Raw genomic sequence first — 20072 nt, 5'->3', positions numbered from 1 at the left:
CTAGTTAACAATGTACAAAATGTTGACGAGCACATACCACCAACCCAGCAATTCTACTGCTATGGATATATTCTGGAGAGACTCCTCTGTGAATGCACAGGCAAACATATACAAAGGTGTTTTTTGTATCGTTTATAAGAGCAGAACGTTGGGAACAATCCAAATGTCACCGAATAGGGAAATGGATCAGTAAATTGGAGCAAGTTACATAATGTTCTTACAATAGTGTGGCAAAGACTGTGAATCAGTCACCAGACTTGTTTTCTCTTCTGGGGCAAAGCATTTCACACGCATGAAGATGGATGACGAATTTCACTCATTCACCAGGTGTGTGATGAATGGCTACGAGGTGTTAAGTACTATGCTAGGTGCTGTGGATACGGCGACAGAACATCTGCTTTCACGAAGCTTATAGCCTGGCCATCTTCGTACTTTACTAACCAAAGTATGATCCTAAAATTTATTTAGAGTTATCTTTAGATCATTTTAGCAGTTGGTTTGGTCTTGGAGTCAATTATTAAATTACACTGACAAATATTCAAGTTAATGTCAAGTGATTTTACTAAGAACAGAGCAAATCCTTGGCTTTCTAGTCAACCTTGTCTTCTCTGATTCTACTGCTGGCCCTTCCTGAAGGTCTCATCACAAGGAGAAAGGAGAGTTGATAAAATCACTCCCCCTAGGATCTTTCTAGAGACTTAACATGTTGCTCCAGCCTCTTAGAGCATTTCCTTTTTAAGAGAGAAAATTCTCAACCCAAAGCAATGGTACTGGAAGTATCAAATTCTTTTATGTGCCCCTCAGAACTCTTTTCTTTCGTTGAAGTTAGTGATTCTCAGCCCCAGCTGCACGTTAGAATGACCTGGGGAATGATTCTAAAAACACTGTTGCCTGAGCCCCAATCAAGACCAATTAAATCAAAATTCCCAAGGGTACAGCCTGGGACTTGGAATTTTCGAAGAGCTCCCCTGGTAACCTTAATAGGCAGGTGTGGTTGAAATCAATCAAAATGTCCATCTCAAGGAAAATCTTGCAGTTAGCTAATGCATAAACACCACAGAGGGACAAACAGGAGATTGAAAAGGCAGTTCTTAAATCGTGATGGTATTCATCTATAAAAGTTAAGATTGGGGAAGTGATTGAGAGAGCAGGCTCTGGAGTCAGGCTAGGCAAGTGTGTGTCAGTGACGCACACACTAGCTGTGTGGGCGTGTACATCAATCCCTTGACCTGTAAAATGGGGGCAAGAATAATACCTACCTCTCATAGGACCACTATGAACAGAAATATTTAGAACAGTGTCTGTCCATTACCATTATATCCTTCCAGTACTGCTTCAAATTTCACCTACTCTGTAAAACTTCCTTTGAATCACTCAGAAAGAGTAAACCACTTGCTTCTCTGGCCTCACACTTTCTCCACTGACTAATATTATTTAGCTATTTATCACTTCGCATTGCAGTTGATGTTCTTCCTGTCTATCTCCCTCTTATGATAGTTGCTCTGCGGTATGTGGGATCTTCCCGGACCGGGGCACGAACCCGCGTCCCCTGCATCGGCAGGCGGACTCTCAACCACTGCGCCACCAGGGAAGCCCACACTTTTCCTATTTTAACTCTCTGAGAAAGCAGAAGCCACCTGAAGAGTTCTGCAAGCTACCACCACCACCTCTACACACCACCTGCTTCCATGCCAATACACCCACCTTCCCTCTGTTGCCACGGATAGATGACCCACTCTCCTAGTAAAGGCCACCCCCGCCACTGGTCCATGAGGTCTCATCCGTTCTTGTCTACTGAGATACCTACCTTCTAGGCTTGAGCAATATCAGTGAAGTGTCTGGTGTTTATGGTGACTCTAAGAGGCAGATGGTCCTCAAGATTGCACAGGGACACTGGAGTTCTATAGAATTCACTTCTTACCTAGGTGTTACTCATTAAAAATAAAGGAAAACCCTATACCCAAAAGGCCTCAACTTTAATATTAACAATAATGTTAATATTAATTTGGGGCCATTATCCATCCATTAACATTAATGTTAATATTAAAGTTAATAGTAATATTAATAGTAGCAAGGGAAAAAGCAAGTCTCAGCCAGAACTTGTGAGCCTTACCAGAATGTGTAAGGTACTGGGCAAGTTATTTAACTTCCCTGGGCCTCAGTTTCCTCTTTTGTAAAGCAAATCATTGTAAAGATTCAATGATACAGAGCTTAGCACAAATGTCTGGCACACAGTAAGTGTTCAATAAACATTGGCTATTGTTCATCCAAGTCTTCCCTTAAATATTTTTTTCTTAGAGAGCCCTTCCCTAACCACACTGTCTAAAATAGTATCAGTCATGTCACTCTCTTTTAACCTGCCTCATTTACCTTCTTCACAGAACTTATCGCTACCAAACATTATGAGCGTGTGTGTGTGTGCGCGCGCGTGTGTGCGTGTTAGCGACTGCAGATAGAGATGATTAATTATAGGGAATGACATGATTTTCAGGCAATTTATTCATTTATTTTAACAAGAAACATTTGAGTTTCTCCTAAAAATGCTCATTTTGCTGTGTTTCTATCAAATGCCATGGCGCTTTTCTTATTTCTGCAGTTCGCAGTGGAAAGAAAAGCTCCACCTCATTGAACACACACAAAAACCTTTGAATAGGTCCAATTATGTTAAAGGCTGAAATGGTAAAGCAAGTTGAATAGGCATGCTCCACTCCTGAACTGAAGTTTTGCTGTTTCAAGGAAAAATATCTTTGACTGATAAACATTTACTCTTTAGTCTACCACATACAATAAAGGGAAAGTGGCCAAAATGGTGAGCAAAGGAAACTTAAATTTATAAAGAACCATTTAAATAAGAAATCAGGTTGGCACAAAATGAGTCCCATTCTAACCTCATATTTGATGGAAAGCTCTTGTTCTCGCAAGTCCTAGGATTAGGATTCAGCACCGAAAATGTTTGCATTTTACTTAACTTACCTGCCCATGTGAAATAATTTCATGGTCAATATGAAGATAAGTTGGCTTATCAAACCACTTGCCTGGGAAATAGAGTCAAAGAAATGTTTTGGAAGTGCTCATGGCTCTTTTTGTGTGTGAGAGACAGACAGACCAAGATGGACAGGAAGACACAGAAAGAGAAGCAGGAAAGACAGTGCTCTATTTCTAAATCATATTTTAAGAGTTTTTCCATTAAATTTTTGTCCTTTAAGGTAATATGCTGTAAATGTCCTCAGGTGGAATACCTGAATACTAGTGCTGAACCATTATGTTTGAGCAAACCATGGATAGGATATACCTAACTATCTCAACTCACTTACATAGTCAAGGATTCCACAGTGTACTTGCTCTCACTCCCTCCCTCTTCACTTCACTCCTTCTTTTCACTGCCTGTGCTCAGGTGTACCCATGCTAAACAAAACCAACAACGCCCTCCCACCCTCACCAAAACTATCAAACCTCTTCCTTCAATCCTGTTAATCTTCTCCTTCACTTGAATGGCAGTGTTCTTTAACTCATTTATCTTTGCGGTCTCCTCTTCCTTGTGACCTACTCATATCCTAACATCTTATATAATTTCTGTCTGATACCCCACTAAAATTGTCCTTTAATAATATGTATTCTTAATCACCAAATCCAATAGCTTCTCCTCCGTTTTTATTCTCCTTGACTTCCCTGGCATTTAATGATTAAAAAAAACTTGACAGAGTTACAGATGTAGAAAACTAACTTATGGTTACCAGGGGGTAAAGGAGGGGAGGGATAAATTGGGAGATTGGGATTGACATGTACACACTACTATATATAAAATAGATGACTAATAAGAACTTACTGTACAGCACAGGGAACTCTACTCAATACTCTGTAATGGCCTATATGAGAAAAGAATATAAAAAAGAGTGGATATATGTATAACAGATTCACTTTTCTGTACACCTGAAACTAACACAACATTGTAAATCAACCATACCCCAATAAAAGTGTAAAAACAAACAAAAACTTGATCCCTCCCTTAACACTCCTACCCTGGATTATAGGACTGCTCTCCACTCTCCTCTGCTTCTTCTGACTCCTGTAAACCCCTAAAAGTAGGTGTTTCTCAAGGTTCTCTTCTCTCTTTAAAGACTTTGCTTTGAGGGTCTTACCCACTCCCACAGGTTCAACTGTTGAGGGAAGAAGGCTCCCCAATTCTCCTTCATTCTTAGCCTCTGCTGCCACCTCAAACTTCTTATGTCCAAAACCAAGCCCAACATTTTCCCCTGAAGTTGTGCTTTGAGACTTTCTCCTTATATCTGATTAATGAGACCACTGTTTTCCCAGTCTAAATTAAAAGACTTCTGTGGCTTCTCCCTCCCCCCATCTAATGAGATGTCAAGCGCCATGGTGTCTACTTCCCTATACCCCTCCCATCACTCACTCTCTGCTTTATCACCACTCTAACTCAGCCTCTCATTGCCTTTTTCCTGGGCCATTACCTTAATTTCCTAATACTCTGCACCCCCCCGCCTCCATTCTCTCTTCTTTTAGTGCAACTGTAGCCACGGACAGCCGTAAGCCCGTGCTCAGAAGCCTTCAGTGGCCTTGCATTGCCTACTAAACTAAATATAAATGAAGGGGACCTCAGTTACATTAGGATGTCTATGAAAAGAGAAAGAGGGATAGTAGACTGCTCCGCTGCACATTAATGTCAGCGGAATTGTGTCCTATGGAAGTGTTTCACCTAAAGGGGGATATAAGAAACACTGAGTTTAATCAGAATACAGTGATCAGGGATGGGGAATGATCAATGACCGTATCATATAACAAGTGGTTTAAAAAAATGGAGATATTTTGGCCATAAGGACCACAGCTTTGAAAAAAAAAAAAATAGGTGACTTTGGAAATGGACTTTGTTCTGTGTGGCCATAAGAGGTAGAACTTGAACAAATAAGTTGGAGCCGTAAGAAAAATGATTTAGGCTCAATATAAAGAGAAAATAGAACCAACCAAAGTTGGGACAGGAACTCTCAAGAGGTAGCAGATTCTGTTATCAGAGGTGGTTATTTAAACTAGATGCGTTTGTGCGAATGTTATAGAGTTGACTCAAGAATATACTTCTTTTCAGTCAGGCAGTTGTTTGTTTGCATAGCTCTTTCTCAGTCTAGCAGGCAAGACCAGCCCACTTTTCCAGCTTTCTCTCTCAATTTCCATACATATCTATGCTATTTCCTAGCTGTAATTTCCTTGACTTACAGTTTCTTCTGTCAAAATTTTACTCATTTTTCAAGGGCCAAATCTTTTTTGATTTTATTAAGTTTAGTTGATTTACAAGGCTGTGTTAATTACTGCTGTACAGCAAAGTGATTCAGTTATACACATAGAGACATTCTTTTTTATATTCTTTTCTACTATGGTTTATCACAGGATATTGAATACAGTTCCTGTGCTATACAGTAGGACCTTGTTGGTTATCCATCCTATACTTAATAGTTTACATCTGCTCATCCCACACTCCCAGTCCTTCCCCCCCAACCCCCCTCCCCTTTGGCAACCACAGTCTTTCCTCTACGTCTGTGAGTCTGTTTCTGTTTTGTAGATAGGTTCATTTGTGCCATATTTTAGATTCCACATATAAGTGATGTCATATGGTATTTGTCTTTCTCTTTCTGACTGACTTCACTTAGTATGATCATCTCTAGCTGCATCCATGTTGCTGCAAATGGCATTGTTTCATTCTTTTCTATGGCTGAGTAGTATTCCACTGTCTGTATTATATGTACCACATCTTCTTTCTCCATTCATCGATGCACATTTAGGTTGTTTCCATGTTTTGGCTGTTGTGAATTGTGCTGCTATGAACATAGGGGTGCATGTGTCTTTTTGAATTATAGTTTTGTCCAGGTATATGCTCAAGAGTGGGATTGCTCGATCATATGGTAATTCTATTTTTAGTTTTCTGAGGAAGCTCCACACTGTTTTCCATAGTGGCTGCACCAACTTACATTCCCACCAACAGTGTAGGAGGGTTCCCTTTTCTCCACACCCTCTCCAGCATTTATTCTTTGTAGATTTTTTGACGATGGCCATTCTGACCAGTGTGAGGTGGTACCTCATTGTAGTTTTGATTTGCATTTCTCTAATAATTAGTGATGTTGAGCATCTTTTCATGTGCCTACTGGCCATCCGTATGTCTTTTTTGGAGAAATGTCTACTAAGGTCTTCTGTCCATTTTTCGATTACGTTGTTTGTTTTTTTGTCGTTGAGTTGTATGAGCTGTTTGTATATTTTTGAGATTAGGCCCTTGTCTGTCGCATCATCTGCAAATATTTTCTGCCATTCCATAGTTTGCCTTTTCACTTTTTTTATGGTTTCCTTTGCTGTGCAAAAGCTTGTAAGTTTGATTAGGTCTCAAGGGCCAAATCTTATGTTACCTTTTTAAAGAAAATTTCTCTCCTCCTTTCTCAGACCCCACCATGAATTTTTGAGTTGTTCTTCCACTCCAAAACTTCAGTGCTTCATGTATCCGTTTTGAGGCATTTAATATTCTTGCTCATGTTATTGGTGTATATTTCTCCTTTTGCCTAATAGGATGTCAACTTCATGGGGCAGGAATTACCTTTATGTCCTCTATAGGACCTGGTATAATAAAATTCCTTTCTTAATCATTCAGCATACATTTCTTTTTCTTTAGAATTAAAAGACTATACTAAATCAACTCTAAAGAGCCTTCCAACCTAAAAAAAAAAAGTCTGTGAATCTGGTTCTAGAACTTATTTAGTAATGAATGTACAAAGACCTCCTTGTGCCCATATTGACTATGAGTGCAGAGTCACATATGCTGATGTCACACTGGTGTTGTAAGAAAGTTTTTAAAATCTGATTTTGCAAAGTAGGTGACTTTATTTTTTAAGAACTTTTGCAACATTCCTCTTGAAATATACAAAATATGTTCCTGATAGAATTTTGAACATTAAAAGAATTGCACATCTGGTTATATTTTTATGAAATTAAGTGACATTAAACCAGCGCTCCACAAAGTTAAAGGTTGTATAATTAAGAACATACAAAAGGTAAACGTGAACTCTGGCAAGACTTAAGAAAGGGAACATCTTATTGTGATATATCAGAAATTTTTATCGCTCATCTATCTCTACCACTTCTTCCTGCTCTTTATAGCAGTACAGAACATTTCCATTGTTGCCGATTTCTGCTTGGCAAGTTGCTTCCAAGAGTCCAGATGTTTCTCACTGTGCATTTATAGAAACGGGTGCTGTCTGAATTTCAGAAGAAGGGCTCTAAGACTAGGTTAGATAAAACAAGGAAAAAAACAAAACAAAACTCAGAGCAACTTAGAAAACTAAGCCTGAATTTTTTATTTGTTTCAACTATTTCCCCCCTTTCCTCTTCCCATCTGTGTTCGGTTCTCGATGACTCAGATTAGTGGGGCTAAAAGCCAAATTTGTTGAAAGTCACGACCTCCACCTCCAGGAAAATCCAAGTATATGGGAGTCTAGTGGGATGGTTTGCTCAGGTCAGAAGGGTCTTTTACTTTTGGTCCTTCTTAGGAAACAATCTTTGGAATCTTTTGACTGTTAGTCATTAAAAGCCCCTTAGAAAAAGTTTGAGAGAAAACTCTTCCATGCGGGTCTGAGGCAAACGTGATGCTACAAAGGAGAGGAAGTCCTGCAACTCCCTCACTACGTGGGCACCTCAGGAATGAACGAAACTCAGTGATTTTCCTAAGGCACGGCTTATGTTTTCTGCCGCTTGCCCCTCTATCCTCTGACTTCCCCTCCCTCTCAGCCTAAACAAGAGAAAGTCATAATGACATGGTCCAAAACCAATCAGCAAGAAGGTTGCGAGTGTTCTTCTTTTCACCTGGATGCGTGCTCTTAAGAAAGAAAAATTCAGGATTAAGAAGTTGCAACCAGAGTCACGCTGCCCAATTACAAGTCTGATTTCATACTTTTCTGATGAATTGATGAAGAGGCTAAAATATACTAAAATTTCATATGGCCCCCCTTCCTTCTTTTTCTGGTATTATTAATTAATTAAAATAAATTTCTAGATATAAAAGGAGCATGGTTAAAAATAATCAAACTTTCTGACATTACCTAAAATATGCTTTCTAACATTGTGGCATAGGCATTAAAGTGTTGACAGACCATTCAGAAAAGAATTAACTTGGTTTTCAGCAAGAGTAGAACATGAGGACTGATGATTAAGTATCGATTTTCTTTTCTTATAAACTTGTACCTTGTGTTTCAAAAGCATTAGCTTTGTTTTGCAGGAGAATTGAATCTTCTCTATGATTTCTCTGTAGTAACGTGGGTAGATAATGGTGGCTGCTTTGGGCTCAGCCTTGGTGTAAAACACTTCTGCCAGTGCAGAGACTTATAGAGTAAGTGGACGTGGGGTATCTGCACCCTGAATAATTGCTGTATGCAATCTACACTCTCTTAAGTCTAATTGGTAGACTAGAAAGCATTTTTTATAATTATTCCATGTGGAATAGTCTTGCCATAAAGATTTTAAACCTCATAATCCCTTCCTGGAAACTTGTCTGGTATCTAGAACATCAAAGCAATAATGAGACTCTTTACTCTTAATGTAAACAATTTATAAAATGAAAGATGAAGCATAATAAAAAAAAGCTTATGTAAAGTTTATGTAATTTAAAAATAAGTAAAATGGGGACCTCCCTGGTGGCGCAGCGGTTAAGAATCTGCTTGCCAATGCAGGGGACATGGGTTTGAGCCCTAGTCTGGGAAGATCCCACATGCTGCGGAGCAACTAAGCCCGTATGCCACAACTACTGAAACTGCGCTCTAGAGCCCGCGAGCCACAGCTGCTGAGCCCGTGAGCCACAACTACTGAAGCCTGGACGCCTAGAGCCCGTGCTCCGCAACAAGAGAAGCCACCACAATGAGAAGCCCGCACACCGCAACAGAGTAGCCCCCGCTCGCCGCAACTAGAGAAAAGCCCGCGCGCAGCAACGAAGATCCAGCACAGCCAAAAATTAATTAATTAATTTAAAAAAAGAAGTAAAATGAATGAACTTATATCTACCACCCAGCTTGAGAAATAGAACAAATAGAGCATTAACAATGTCTTGAAGTCACCTGTGTGTCCATCCCCAATCCCAGCCCCCAGTAGGCACCATCAAACATTACCCTGAGTTTTGTGTTTATCAGTTCCTTGCTTTTCTTTGCAATTTTACCACTTATGTATGTATCTCAAACACGTGTGTAATTCTGTGAGTTTTTAATTTTATATAAAAGAAATCATACTTTTCTCCTGGTGACTTGTTTTCCTTAATGTGTTTATGAGATTCATGCATGTGGATGTGTGTAGCTCCAGTTAATCTATTTCTGACAGTTCTATAAATAGAAATGTTATTCTTTCTCCTATTGATCAACATTTGGATTATTTCCAAAATTTTGCTGTTATAAATGATGTTATTAACAGCCTTACATATGTATCTTGGACAGTAATTGCCAGGTTATAGGGCATAAATGTCTTAGCTTTGCTAGATAATGCTCCAGTTGTTTTTTAATTTGGTCTCCAGCAGCTTATAGGAGTTTCTGTTCTTCCATAGCCTCACCAAGACTTGATATTGTCATACCGTTTTTTTTCTTTTTTTTCTTTTTTTTTTTTTTTTTTTTTGCTGTACGGGGACCGCTCACTGTTGTGGCCTCTCCCGTTGCGGAGCATAGGCTCCGGACACTCAGGTTCAGCGGCCATGGCTCACGGGCCCAGCCGCTCCGCGGCATGTGGGATCTTCCCAGACCGGGTCACGAACCCGCGTCCCCTGCATCGGCAGGCGGACTCTCAACCACTGCGCCCCCAGGGAAGCCCACTATAACATCCTAATATAGGAGCACCTAAATATTAACAGACATAAAAGGAGAAATTGCCATAAATACATACATATAGACAAATAATTACCATATAGTTTAAGGGCAATAATAGAAGCAGGAACAAGGTGAAAGTCACATAGAGGAGAGAGTGATTAACTCAGAATTCAGGGTTTTAGGGGAAGGTATCACAGAAGAAGGAAGTGTCCAAACTGATGAGTAGAAAATTTCCAACCAGAGGAAACAGGCTGGGCAGAAGCCTGGAGGTTACAATGAGTTCAGTGATTCATTATTGCCGGAGCTTTAAGCACAAAGGGGAAGCATGAAGAGAGATGAGGTTCCAGAGAAAGTCCAAGGTCAGATCACAAAGGGTACCCTATGGCTTATCAAGGAGTTTGAGCTTTATTCTACAAGCAATAGGAGGCCCTTTAAGTATGGGGACATGATCAAATCTATGTTTCAGGAATACTACCTTCAAGCTGTTGTGGAATTTAGGTTGCTAGCTGTATAGTGGGTACTAGGGTTGGCTTGATTGATAGTAACCCAAAATAACACTACTTTAAAACGCTATGTCCAGAGATCCAGTTCAAGGCTAATATGGCATCAGAGTCCCCATGGTGTCAAAGACTCAGACTCTTTTTATATTGTTGCTCTCGTGTGTGGCCCCAATCTAATGTCTAAGATGGCAGTATCCACAATACAGGCAGCAAACTTAAGTAGGGACACAGTAAAAGAGGGCAAACTGTGCCCACCAACTGCCTTCTTAAGAAGATTCCCAGAAACTGCCACATGACCCTTCTACTTACCTCCCATTGGCCAGAGCTTAGTCACATGGTCACACCCAGCTGCAAGGTAATCAGGGCAGTGTAGCAGAAAAAAACAGAAATGCAGGCAACTGGCAGGTTTTGCCACTGAGAAATAAGACATGGAAGCAAGGCGGGGTGGCAATAAAGAGACTACTGCAGTATTGCAGTGAGAAATAATAGGGACTGTGTTTGTGAAGATGAAGGGTGAAGGCAAGATCTGAGAGCTGTTTGGGGAGCAGATAGTTTAAGAGTTGGTGATCTAGTGAATGGGGTGATGGCTCTTGGTTTCTGGCTTGAGTGATTGAGTAGCTAGAAGTATCACCATGGGGAATTTTCACCATCATAAAACAGATAGAAGAAAAAAAAAACAAAATGAGAAACAAAAAGCAAAATCGTTTAGATTTGACTTAAAAGCAAAAGGGGAGATACAAGTATCCAAATAACATAGGATGTTGGGCATTTCCTTCCATTCAAGACAGTGGGATAGGAAAACTTCCAGACCTAACTGACACAAGCACTGAGGGCAAGTGAGTTCATCCTCTGGACCTTAATTTTCTCATCTGTAAAATAAGAAAGTTTCACTAGACAATGTCTAAGTTCTCATCAGCTGTAAAACTATTTGATTCACTAATCAATCACCTGTGCTAACCATCAGGATGAAGTACACAACCTTGCGTCACTCCAGTCCATGCATTCCTTGCCAATGGAGAAGAGAAACTGAGGCAATATCTTAAAGTTCAAGTAAACACAATTTCCTGTGTAATTGTTTCACGTCTCTTTTCAACCTGGCTGTTGGAAACCTAGTTTAGTGCAGTGTGGTAACTTTGGCAAATTTACAAAATCTCTCAATAAGGTGGAGGTGGTTTTGCAAATTTCATTTCAAGATCACTTTAGAAGGTTTTACCTGGGGGAAAAGGATTACTTTTCCTATTATGTACATAAGTCTACATGTGGTAGCCTAAAATATCTCCCTTGAGTTAAGAAGTATTTTCCCTTTTGGTTGGTCAAGTACACGTTGTTCCACCTACTACAAAGGATTAAAATGACTTGTTTCATCACAGAGCAAAGTAATGGCCACAGCATGTTATTTTTGGCAGAAAGAACACTTTGTAATTGCTAATTTCCTATATCCAAATTCAGCTGAAGATTGCAGCCTGAGTCTACGGTACTTTGCAAGTCTTAACAAGCAGGACCCAAGGATGCTACCAGGCTTTGTAAAATGCCAGTGAATCTAGACTAGCAGGGAGTTTGCTAAGGATGAGCCTTCAGAAAGGAATGTTCAAACCCAAGACCCCAAATGCCTTATGGAGATGTGCAAGAGTCTGCAGGACACAACTAGTAGACCCAGATGTTTGCTTTGGCGGGTGTCTCTCTTCTCATCTTCATTGTGTTCTGTGCTTACAGGCAGCTGTCCTCAGGGTCAGACTCTTTTTTAAAAAATCAGCAACTTAAATGAGAACCAGTAGTGTTTTCAGCAGGTATAATCCATTTTACTTGGAAAGTGTTTCAACTACTATTTCTTTTGATACAAAAAAGTTTGGAAATCTGATATAAATATAATATTTTTGAACTCATCTCTTAGCACCAAATTTACATTCCTCAGCCAAAGAAAAATATTCTTTACTGAATAAGTATTAGATCTCCGTCTACTGTGAAAACACACATTTTCTAAGTGGCCAAAAGAAAACAAATGCTAATAAAACTATGATGATATAATCAACTTTGAAGCCACAGTTTTATATCCCTCTGGTTCCCAAATAATCTTCAACCCTGTCAGCTGTATTTTTTAATTAATTATCCTTTGCACTTGAAAAACAGGCCTTAAAATGCAAATGTCTTTACTCTTGATCAAAGCATTACATTTAGGCCCATTTTCAGGATATGGGACCTGGAGTTCGGGGTTACACCGATACCGCCGAAATACTGCATACCTGATTAGGTTTATTAAATATCTTAAATTATGCAAAATCTGTGAATTCTCAAAATCCCAAACACTGTGTAGGACTTTGCCAACCAAAAACTTGAGATGTGTGCAAGAGCCACTGTGCTATTCGGCAAAAAGAAAAGGCTCGTGTAACCACTGAGCAATACTCAAGGCCAGGGGTTCCCAAGCCCCAGGCCACGGACTGATACCAGTTCGTGGCCTGTGAGGAACCGGGCCGCACAGCAGGAGGTGAGCAGCAGGCAAGCAAGCGCAGCTTCACCTGTATTTACAGCCGCTCCCCATCGCTTGCCTTACCGCCTGAATTCAGCCTTCTGTCAGACCAGCAGCTGCATTAAATTCTCATAGGATCACAAACCCTACTGTGAACTGCACATGCGAGGGATCTAGGTTGCGTGCTCCTTGTGAGAATCTAATGCCTGATGATCTGAGGTGGAGCTGAGGCGGTGATGCTAGCGTTGGGGAGCAGCTGCAAATACAGATTACCATTAGCAGAGAGGTCTGACTGCACAGAGACCATAATAAATCAACTGCTTGCAGACTCATAGCAAAACCCTATCAGTGAGTGGCAGGTGACAGTTAAGCTGCATCTGGTGGCAGGCTTTCAGTCAGAATCTGACACGTATTTTAGTCCGTGCGTGGCCCACCCATTATTTTATTTACCTCTTCCATCCGTGCCTCTTTCCCACACTGCGCACTTGTCTCAGTCACAGTTTTGGTAAGCCCACAAGCTAACCCTAGCGAAAATGAGTAAAAAACAAATGTTGCTGGAGAGCTTCTTTGAAAAGGGGAAAGACCTAATGATGAGACAGCAGAAGGCTCTAAGACTGCCAACAAAAAGAAAGCTGCATTTAAAAGAAAGTACCAAGAGTCCTACTTAAATCACGGGTTCCTGCAACAGGTGATTCACGTTCTCCACGCCCACTTTGTACAATGTGTGGTGACCCACTATCCAATGAAGCCAGGAAACATTCAAAACTGCTTCACCACATGGAGACCAAGCACCCTGCATTAAAAGACAAGCCTTTGGAGTTTCTCAAAAGAAAAAAAAATGAACATGAAGAACAGAAGGAATTATTGAAGGCCACCACTTCCTCAAATGTGTCTGCACCGAGAGCGTCATTCTTAGTGGCTAACCGCATTGCTAAAGCTGAGAAGCCCTTTACTATTTGTGAAGAGTTGATCCTGCCTGCTGCTAAGGACATTTGTCGTGAAATTTTAGGAGAGGCTGCAGTTCGAAAGGTGGCACGTGTTCCTCTCTCGGCTAGCACCATAACTAGACGAATTGATGAAACAGCAGAGGATACTGAGGCACAATTTTTAGAGAGGATTAATGAGTCACCGAGGTCCTCAATCCAGGTTGATGAGTCTACCGATGTTGACAACAAGGCAACAATGCTTGTTTTGTGCAATATATTTTTCAGGAGGACGTGCATGAGGATATGTTATATGCACTTTTGTTGCCAACCAACACTACAGCTGCAGAACTATTCAAGTCTGAATGATTACATAACAGGAAAACTGAATTGGTCATTTTGTGTCGGTATATGCACAGACGGAGGTGCTGCCGTGACTGGATGGCTTTCTGGTTTCACTACTCAGGTCAAAGAGGTCGCTTCTGAATGTGAGTCTATGCACTGTGTCATCCATAGAGAAATGCTGGCTAGCCGAAAAATGTCACCTGAACTTAACAGTGTTCTGCAGGATGTGATTAAAATTATCAACCACATTAAAGTACATGCCCTTAACTCACGTCTGTTCACGCAGCTCTGTGAGGAGATGGGTGCAGAGCACACACGTCTTGTCTGATACACAGAAGTGAGATGGTTTCTAAAGGTAGATCACTGGCCAGAGTTTCTGAGTTATGAGAGCCGCTCCAGAGATTTCTTTTAGGAGAACCATCACCACTGGCAGCACATTTCAGTGACACAGAATGGGTCGCAAAACTTGCTTACTTGTGTGACATATTCAACCTGCTCAACGAACTCAATCTGTCATTTCAGGGGAGAATGACAACTGTGTTCAAGTCGGCAGATAAAGTGGCTGCATTCAAAGCCAAACTGGAATTATGGGGGCGACGAGTAAATATTGGGATTTTTGACATGTTTCAAACATTAGCAGAGATTTTGAAGGAGACTGAGCCAGGGGCTTCTTTCTCCCAGCTGGGGCATGATCACCTGTCTCAGCTTTCAAAAGAGTTTGAGCGTTACTTCTTAACCACAAAAGCCCGAACTGGGAAGGAATGGATCCGCGACCCATTTGTGAATAATCGACTTTGTCCGTGCTAGAAGAGGATCAACTGCTTGAGATCGCAAATGACGGTGGCCTTAAAGGTATGTGTGAGACAACTTCAAATCCCATACGTTCTGGATTGAAGTCAAGGCGGAATATCCTGAGATGGCCACAAAAGCACTGCAAAGCCTGCTTCCATTTCCAACATCCTGTCTTTGTGAAGCAGGGTTTTCTGCAGTGACGGCGACCAAAGCAAGATCACGGAGTAGACTGAACATAAGCAGCACACTTGGGTGTCACTGTCTCCCATCAGCCCCAGATGGACCATCTAGTTGCAGGAAAACAAGCCTAGGGCTCCCACTGATTCTGCATGATGGTGAGTTGTATAATTATTTCATTATATATTACAGTGTAATAAGACTAGAAGTAAAGTGCACAATAAATGTAATGTGCTTGAATCATCCTGACACCATCCCCCCACCCCACCCACCCCCCGCCGTCCGTGGAAAAATTGTCTTCCGAGAAACCGGTCCCTGGTGCCAAAAAGGTTGGGGACCGCTGCTCAAGGCCAAGCTTGTCCCTCCCTAGCAAGGTGACCTTGGGTAAACCAGTTAGCCTCTCTCACACAATTAATTTCTGATTGTTTCAGTTCTTTAAGTGAGAAAGATCATGAATATGTTGCATATGTTAGATAGATAGTCTATCTAATCTATATCTATCTATCATCTATCTATCTATCAACGTCTATCTATCAATCAGTAAACTAGCAGCTTAATTCCTGTAGTTGCTGAAGCCTAAATCCCAGGAGCCATCTTGTCTCCTCACCTCTCACAGCTCACTTCAAATCTACCACTGAATTCTGCCAGCATTTCCTTCAGAATGTACCCAGAATCTGACCTTGTCTCATCGCCTTCATCGCACATTGTTGAGCCCAGCACCACGAGCTCTCCCTCGATGATGGCATTCTTTTTTTTTTTTTTTCTTTTAGCTCCTTCAAGCTATTTTCAATACAGAAGCCAACGTGGGCTTTTTAAAGCAGAAGTCAGATTGTACCAAGCCTAAGCTTATACTGCTCGTCACGTGACAGGCCAATAATCGAGAGACGAGTTGTTGGGACAAGGAATAGTGACTTTATTTGGAAACCAAGCAAACTGAGAAGATGGCGGGCTCGTGCCCCAAAGAACTATCTTGCCTGAGTTAGTTAGAATTCAGGCTCCTTTTATGCTAAAAGGGGAGGGAGTAAAGTCAAACACTTCCTGGTTCCCATCTGCTTCCCGAAGGATGTGTTCATTTCTTCCTTCCTGCAGTCATTCACAGGTGGGCCTGGTGAGGATGTTTCCTGTGAGCTAAACAAAGGTATTTTAGCTTAATGCTTATTACCTGGGAAGTAGGGTTCCCAGAGATGGACCATTAGGTATAATTTAATCTTACAGGCAACATCCCTTTAGTGATTAACTTGTAATAGAATACAAATGTTCTTCCCTATTACAAGATCCTGTCAGTCCTTGGCTCAGTGACCCATCAGACCCTGAGGATCTGGACTCTCCATCAGTCTCACTCCTCTCCCATCACTCTCTAACCCCTCCCCCCTGCCTCTGGTCCCTCTGCCCCAGCCTCACCAGCCTCTTGCCAGACAGCCCTTGCCTCAGATCTCTGTATTGTTGCTTCCTCTGCCAGCAGAGCCTGGTTTACTAACCCAAGTTTGAGTTAATAAGGACAAAATATTAACATTGAATCACTGGGAATGAAAAAGGTATAGTAAATCTAGAGCACATTTAAGAGTGAGATATTATAAAACTCAGTGACAAATTGAAGCAAGGGGATTAAAAAGGGTAAAAATAAATCTATGTTCCTATATTAACTAAAGATTTTTAAATATTTTGTTATATTATTAAATAACATTATATATTATGTAACATAAAGTTTTTCAGGTATGGAATTAGTAGCATTTCAAAGTCAGCATTTCAAAGTATCTTCTAACTCTAAAATTCTATAATTAACCAGTACTAAAAAATAATTATGTAAATCAAATACAGATATGCTTTCCCACATAACTGTGCTTATAGAATATTGATGCAGTCTTAATTAAATACCAGATTTAGGTTACTGTATGTAAGAAAAAAATTTTCAGCTATGTGGTCTTATGAGAAGTATTTTTCTACTTCCAGAAATAATTTACTGAGAACCAATGAACTTTTAATTTTCTTGCCTAGTGAGATCTCATTTTGAGCATTCCACCTTTCTCTTGAGAGACGGGATGTGTGTGTGTGTGTGTGTGTGTGTGTGTGTGTGTGTGTGTGTTTAATGAATTCACTAGTTCATCCACAAGCCAAAAAATTTAAATGGGTCACCGATTTGGGGCAACTCAGCTACCTATTATTTCTTGTATGCATAAAGTAAGACTGGTATTTTTTAAAAAAGGAACTTGTATTTCAACCTACGTGGATCAGATAAAGAAAAGCTCTCCCTGCCTGTCCCATGACCCAGTGCCAAGGAAAAAAAAAGTGTTTAAATAGTTCTAACTTCTTAATAGCCTATCCAGAGAGCAAGGCTTCTGCCTTTGCATCATGCTGCAGTTTCTTTAAAGCCGTATGTGCACAGCACGTTAGAGGAGCACTTGTTAAAAATGCAGATGTTTGAGCCTCATCCCAGACCTTCTGAAAGGGATCTCTAATGCTGGAGCAGGAATCTGCTCCCCTAGTTAACTTACATATGTTAAAATTTGAAGATTGCTGCATGAGCACCTAATGAGCATTGCTTGAGGATTCTAAGTCCATATATAGAAAATATTCCCTTAACATATCAGGCATATGTTTTGTGCTAGGCACTAGGCACTGTTAAGAGCACTGGGTATACAGTTGTTGTTATATCTATTGTTATTATTACTGTTATATAGCAGCTTTATTCAGAGGTCATTTATATACAGTACAGTTCACTCATTTAAAGTGTGCTGTTTAGCGGTTTGCAGTATATTCAGAGTGGTGCAACCATCCCAACAAATAATTTTAGAACATTTTAATCATTCTCAAAAGAATCTCCATACCCTTTAGCTATAACCTCTCACCTCCCCAGCCCAAGGCAAACACTAATCTAGCTTCTGTCTCTATGGATATGCGGTAAACGTTTGTGTACAAGTTTTTGTGCTGACATATTCTCTTAGGTTCTTACATAGAGTGGAATTGCTGGGTCAAATTGCAACTCTATGTTTAACTTTTAGAGCAACTGTCAAACTGTTTTCCAAAGTAGCTGCACCATTTTACATTCCTACCAGCAATGTTTGAGGATTCTGATTTCTCTGCATTCTCACCAACACTTCTTATTATCTGTCTTTTTGATAATAGTCATTCTGATATGTATGAAGTGGTATTGATTTGAATTTCCGCCATGACTATGTCAAGCATCACTTCGTGTGCTTATTGCCCACTTGTATATATTCTTTGGGGAAATGCCTATTCAGATCCTTTGCCAGTTTTTTAAATTGAGTTATTTATCTTTTTGTTATTGAGTTGTAAGTATTCTTCCATATAGTCTAGATAGTCCCTTATCAGATATATGATTTGCAAATATTTCCTACCATTCTGTGGATTTTTTCATTTTCTTGATAATGTCCTTTATTACACAAAAGTTTTTAATTTTGATGAGTTCCAATTGATTTTTTCTTTTGTTGCTCATGCTTTTGGTGTCATATCTAATCATCTGTTTCCAAATCTGAAGTCATGGAGATTTACTCCTGTATTTTCTTCTAAGAGTATTATAGTTTCAGCTCTTACTTAGATTTTTGATCATTTGAACTAATTTTTGTATATGGTTTGAAGTAGGAATCCAACTTTATTCCACTGCATGTGAATGTCCAGTTGTCCCAGCACCATTGGTTGAAAAGATTATTCTTTCCCTCATTGAATAGTTTTAGCACCCTGTAAAAAGTCAATTGACCATAGATGTGAGAGTGTATTTCTGGATTCTCAATTCTATTCCACCGATCTATATATCCATTCTTATGCCAGTACCATACTGCCTTGACTATGGTGGCTTTATAGTAAGTTTTAAAATCAGGAAGTGTGAGTCCTTCAACTTTGTTTCTCTTTTAAAAGATATTTTGGCTATTCTGGGCTCCTTGAGTTTCCACATGAATTTTAAGTCAGCATGTCAATTTCTACAAAGAAGCTAGGTAGGATTCTGATAGGGATTATGCTAAATTTGTAGATCATTTAGGGGAGTATAGCCATCTTAACAATGTTAAGCCTTCCAATCTATAAACATAAGATGTCTTCCTATTTATTGAGATCTTATTTAATTTCTTTCAACAATTTTTTATAGTTTTCTAATGCTATTGTAAATGGAATTTTTCTTAATTTTATTTTTAATTGCTCATACAAGTATATAGGAATAAAATTGACTTTTGCGTATTGATTTGTATTGTGCAATCTTGCTGAACTTCTTTATTCTAATATTTTTTTAGCAGATTCTTTAGGATTTTCCATATAAAATATCATGTCATTTGCTAATAGAGATAGTTTTACTTCTTCATTTCCAGTTTGGATGCCTTTTATTTCTTTTGCTTGCCTGATTGCCCTGGACAGTACTTCTAGTACAATGTTGAATAGGCAAGAGTGGACATCCTTCTTTTATGGAGATCTGACCTTAGGGGGAAAGCTTTCAGTTTTCCCCATTAAGTGTGACTTAAAAACAAAAAACACAAACAAATATAAAAAGAGTCTTACCCTTATGGAGTTTACAGTCTAATAGAGGAAACAGATAAGAATCAAGTATTTGCAGACTCTCTCCTTTTGGGCTTTTGTGGAGGTTTCATTACATATGCATGATTGATTAAATCATTGGCCATTGGAGACTGAACTCAATCTCCAGCCCCTACCACATACCCAGAGGTCTGAGGGGTGGGAATGAAAGTTCTAACCTGCTAATCACACAGATGGCTCCCCTGGCAACCAGCCCCCATCCTTAGGTGGGGTCCAAAAGCCACCTCATTAACCTAACAAAAGACATATTGATCACTATCATAACTTAGGCAATTCCAAGGGTTTTGGGAGTCAGTTCTGATTATACTGCTGAGAAATGACCATATGGCTGGTGTTATGTACTAGGGGTAAATTAAAGGCCAAAGACAGCTTTCTCTTTGTCAAAACAGGAACTACTATTTTTTTGTCCCTAAAGCATCTGGTTTTAAAACATCTGAATTCATCTCCGATGGAGGAATCTCTTTTGCTGATGAAATATGAGGAGCAACTAGGCAGTACAGTTGGT

The 20072-nt window shown here is 39.9% G+C and overlaps 1 protein-coding gene across 5 annotated transcripts in view; it reads left to right on the top strand.

Moving 5' to 3' along the window:
• The window catches only part of LMNTD1 (lamin tail domain containing 1), a 440677-nt gene that overhangs the window by 346274 nt on the left and 74331 nt on the right, over positions 1–20072 (top strand). The gene's annotated exons all lie outside the window — the stretch shown is intronic.

The sequence above is a fragment of the Pseudorca crassidens genome, chromosome 11, assembly GCF_039906515.1.
Source record: "Pseudorca crassidens isolate mPseCra1 chromosome 11, mPseCra1.hap1, whole genome shotgun sequence".
Classification (NCBI taxonomy): domain Eukaryota; kingdom Metazoa; phylum Chordata; class Mammalia; order Artiodactyla; family Delphinidae; genus Pseudorca; species Pseudorca crassidens.
The sequence above is the reverse complement of the archived record's forward strand: the minus strand, read 5'-3'. Positions and strand labels throughout refer to the sequence as shown.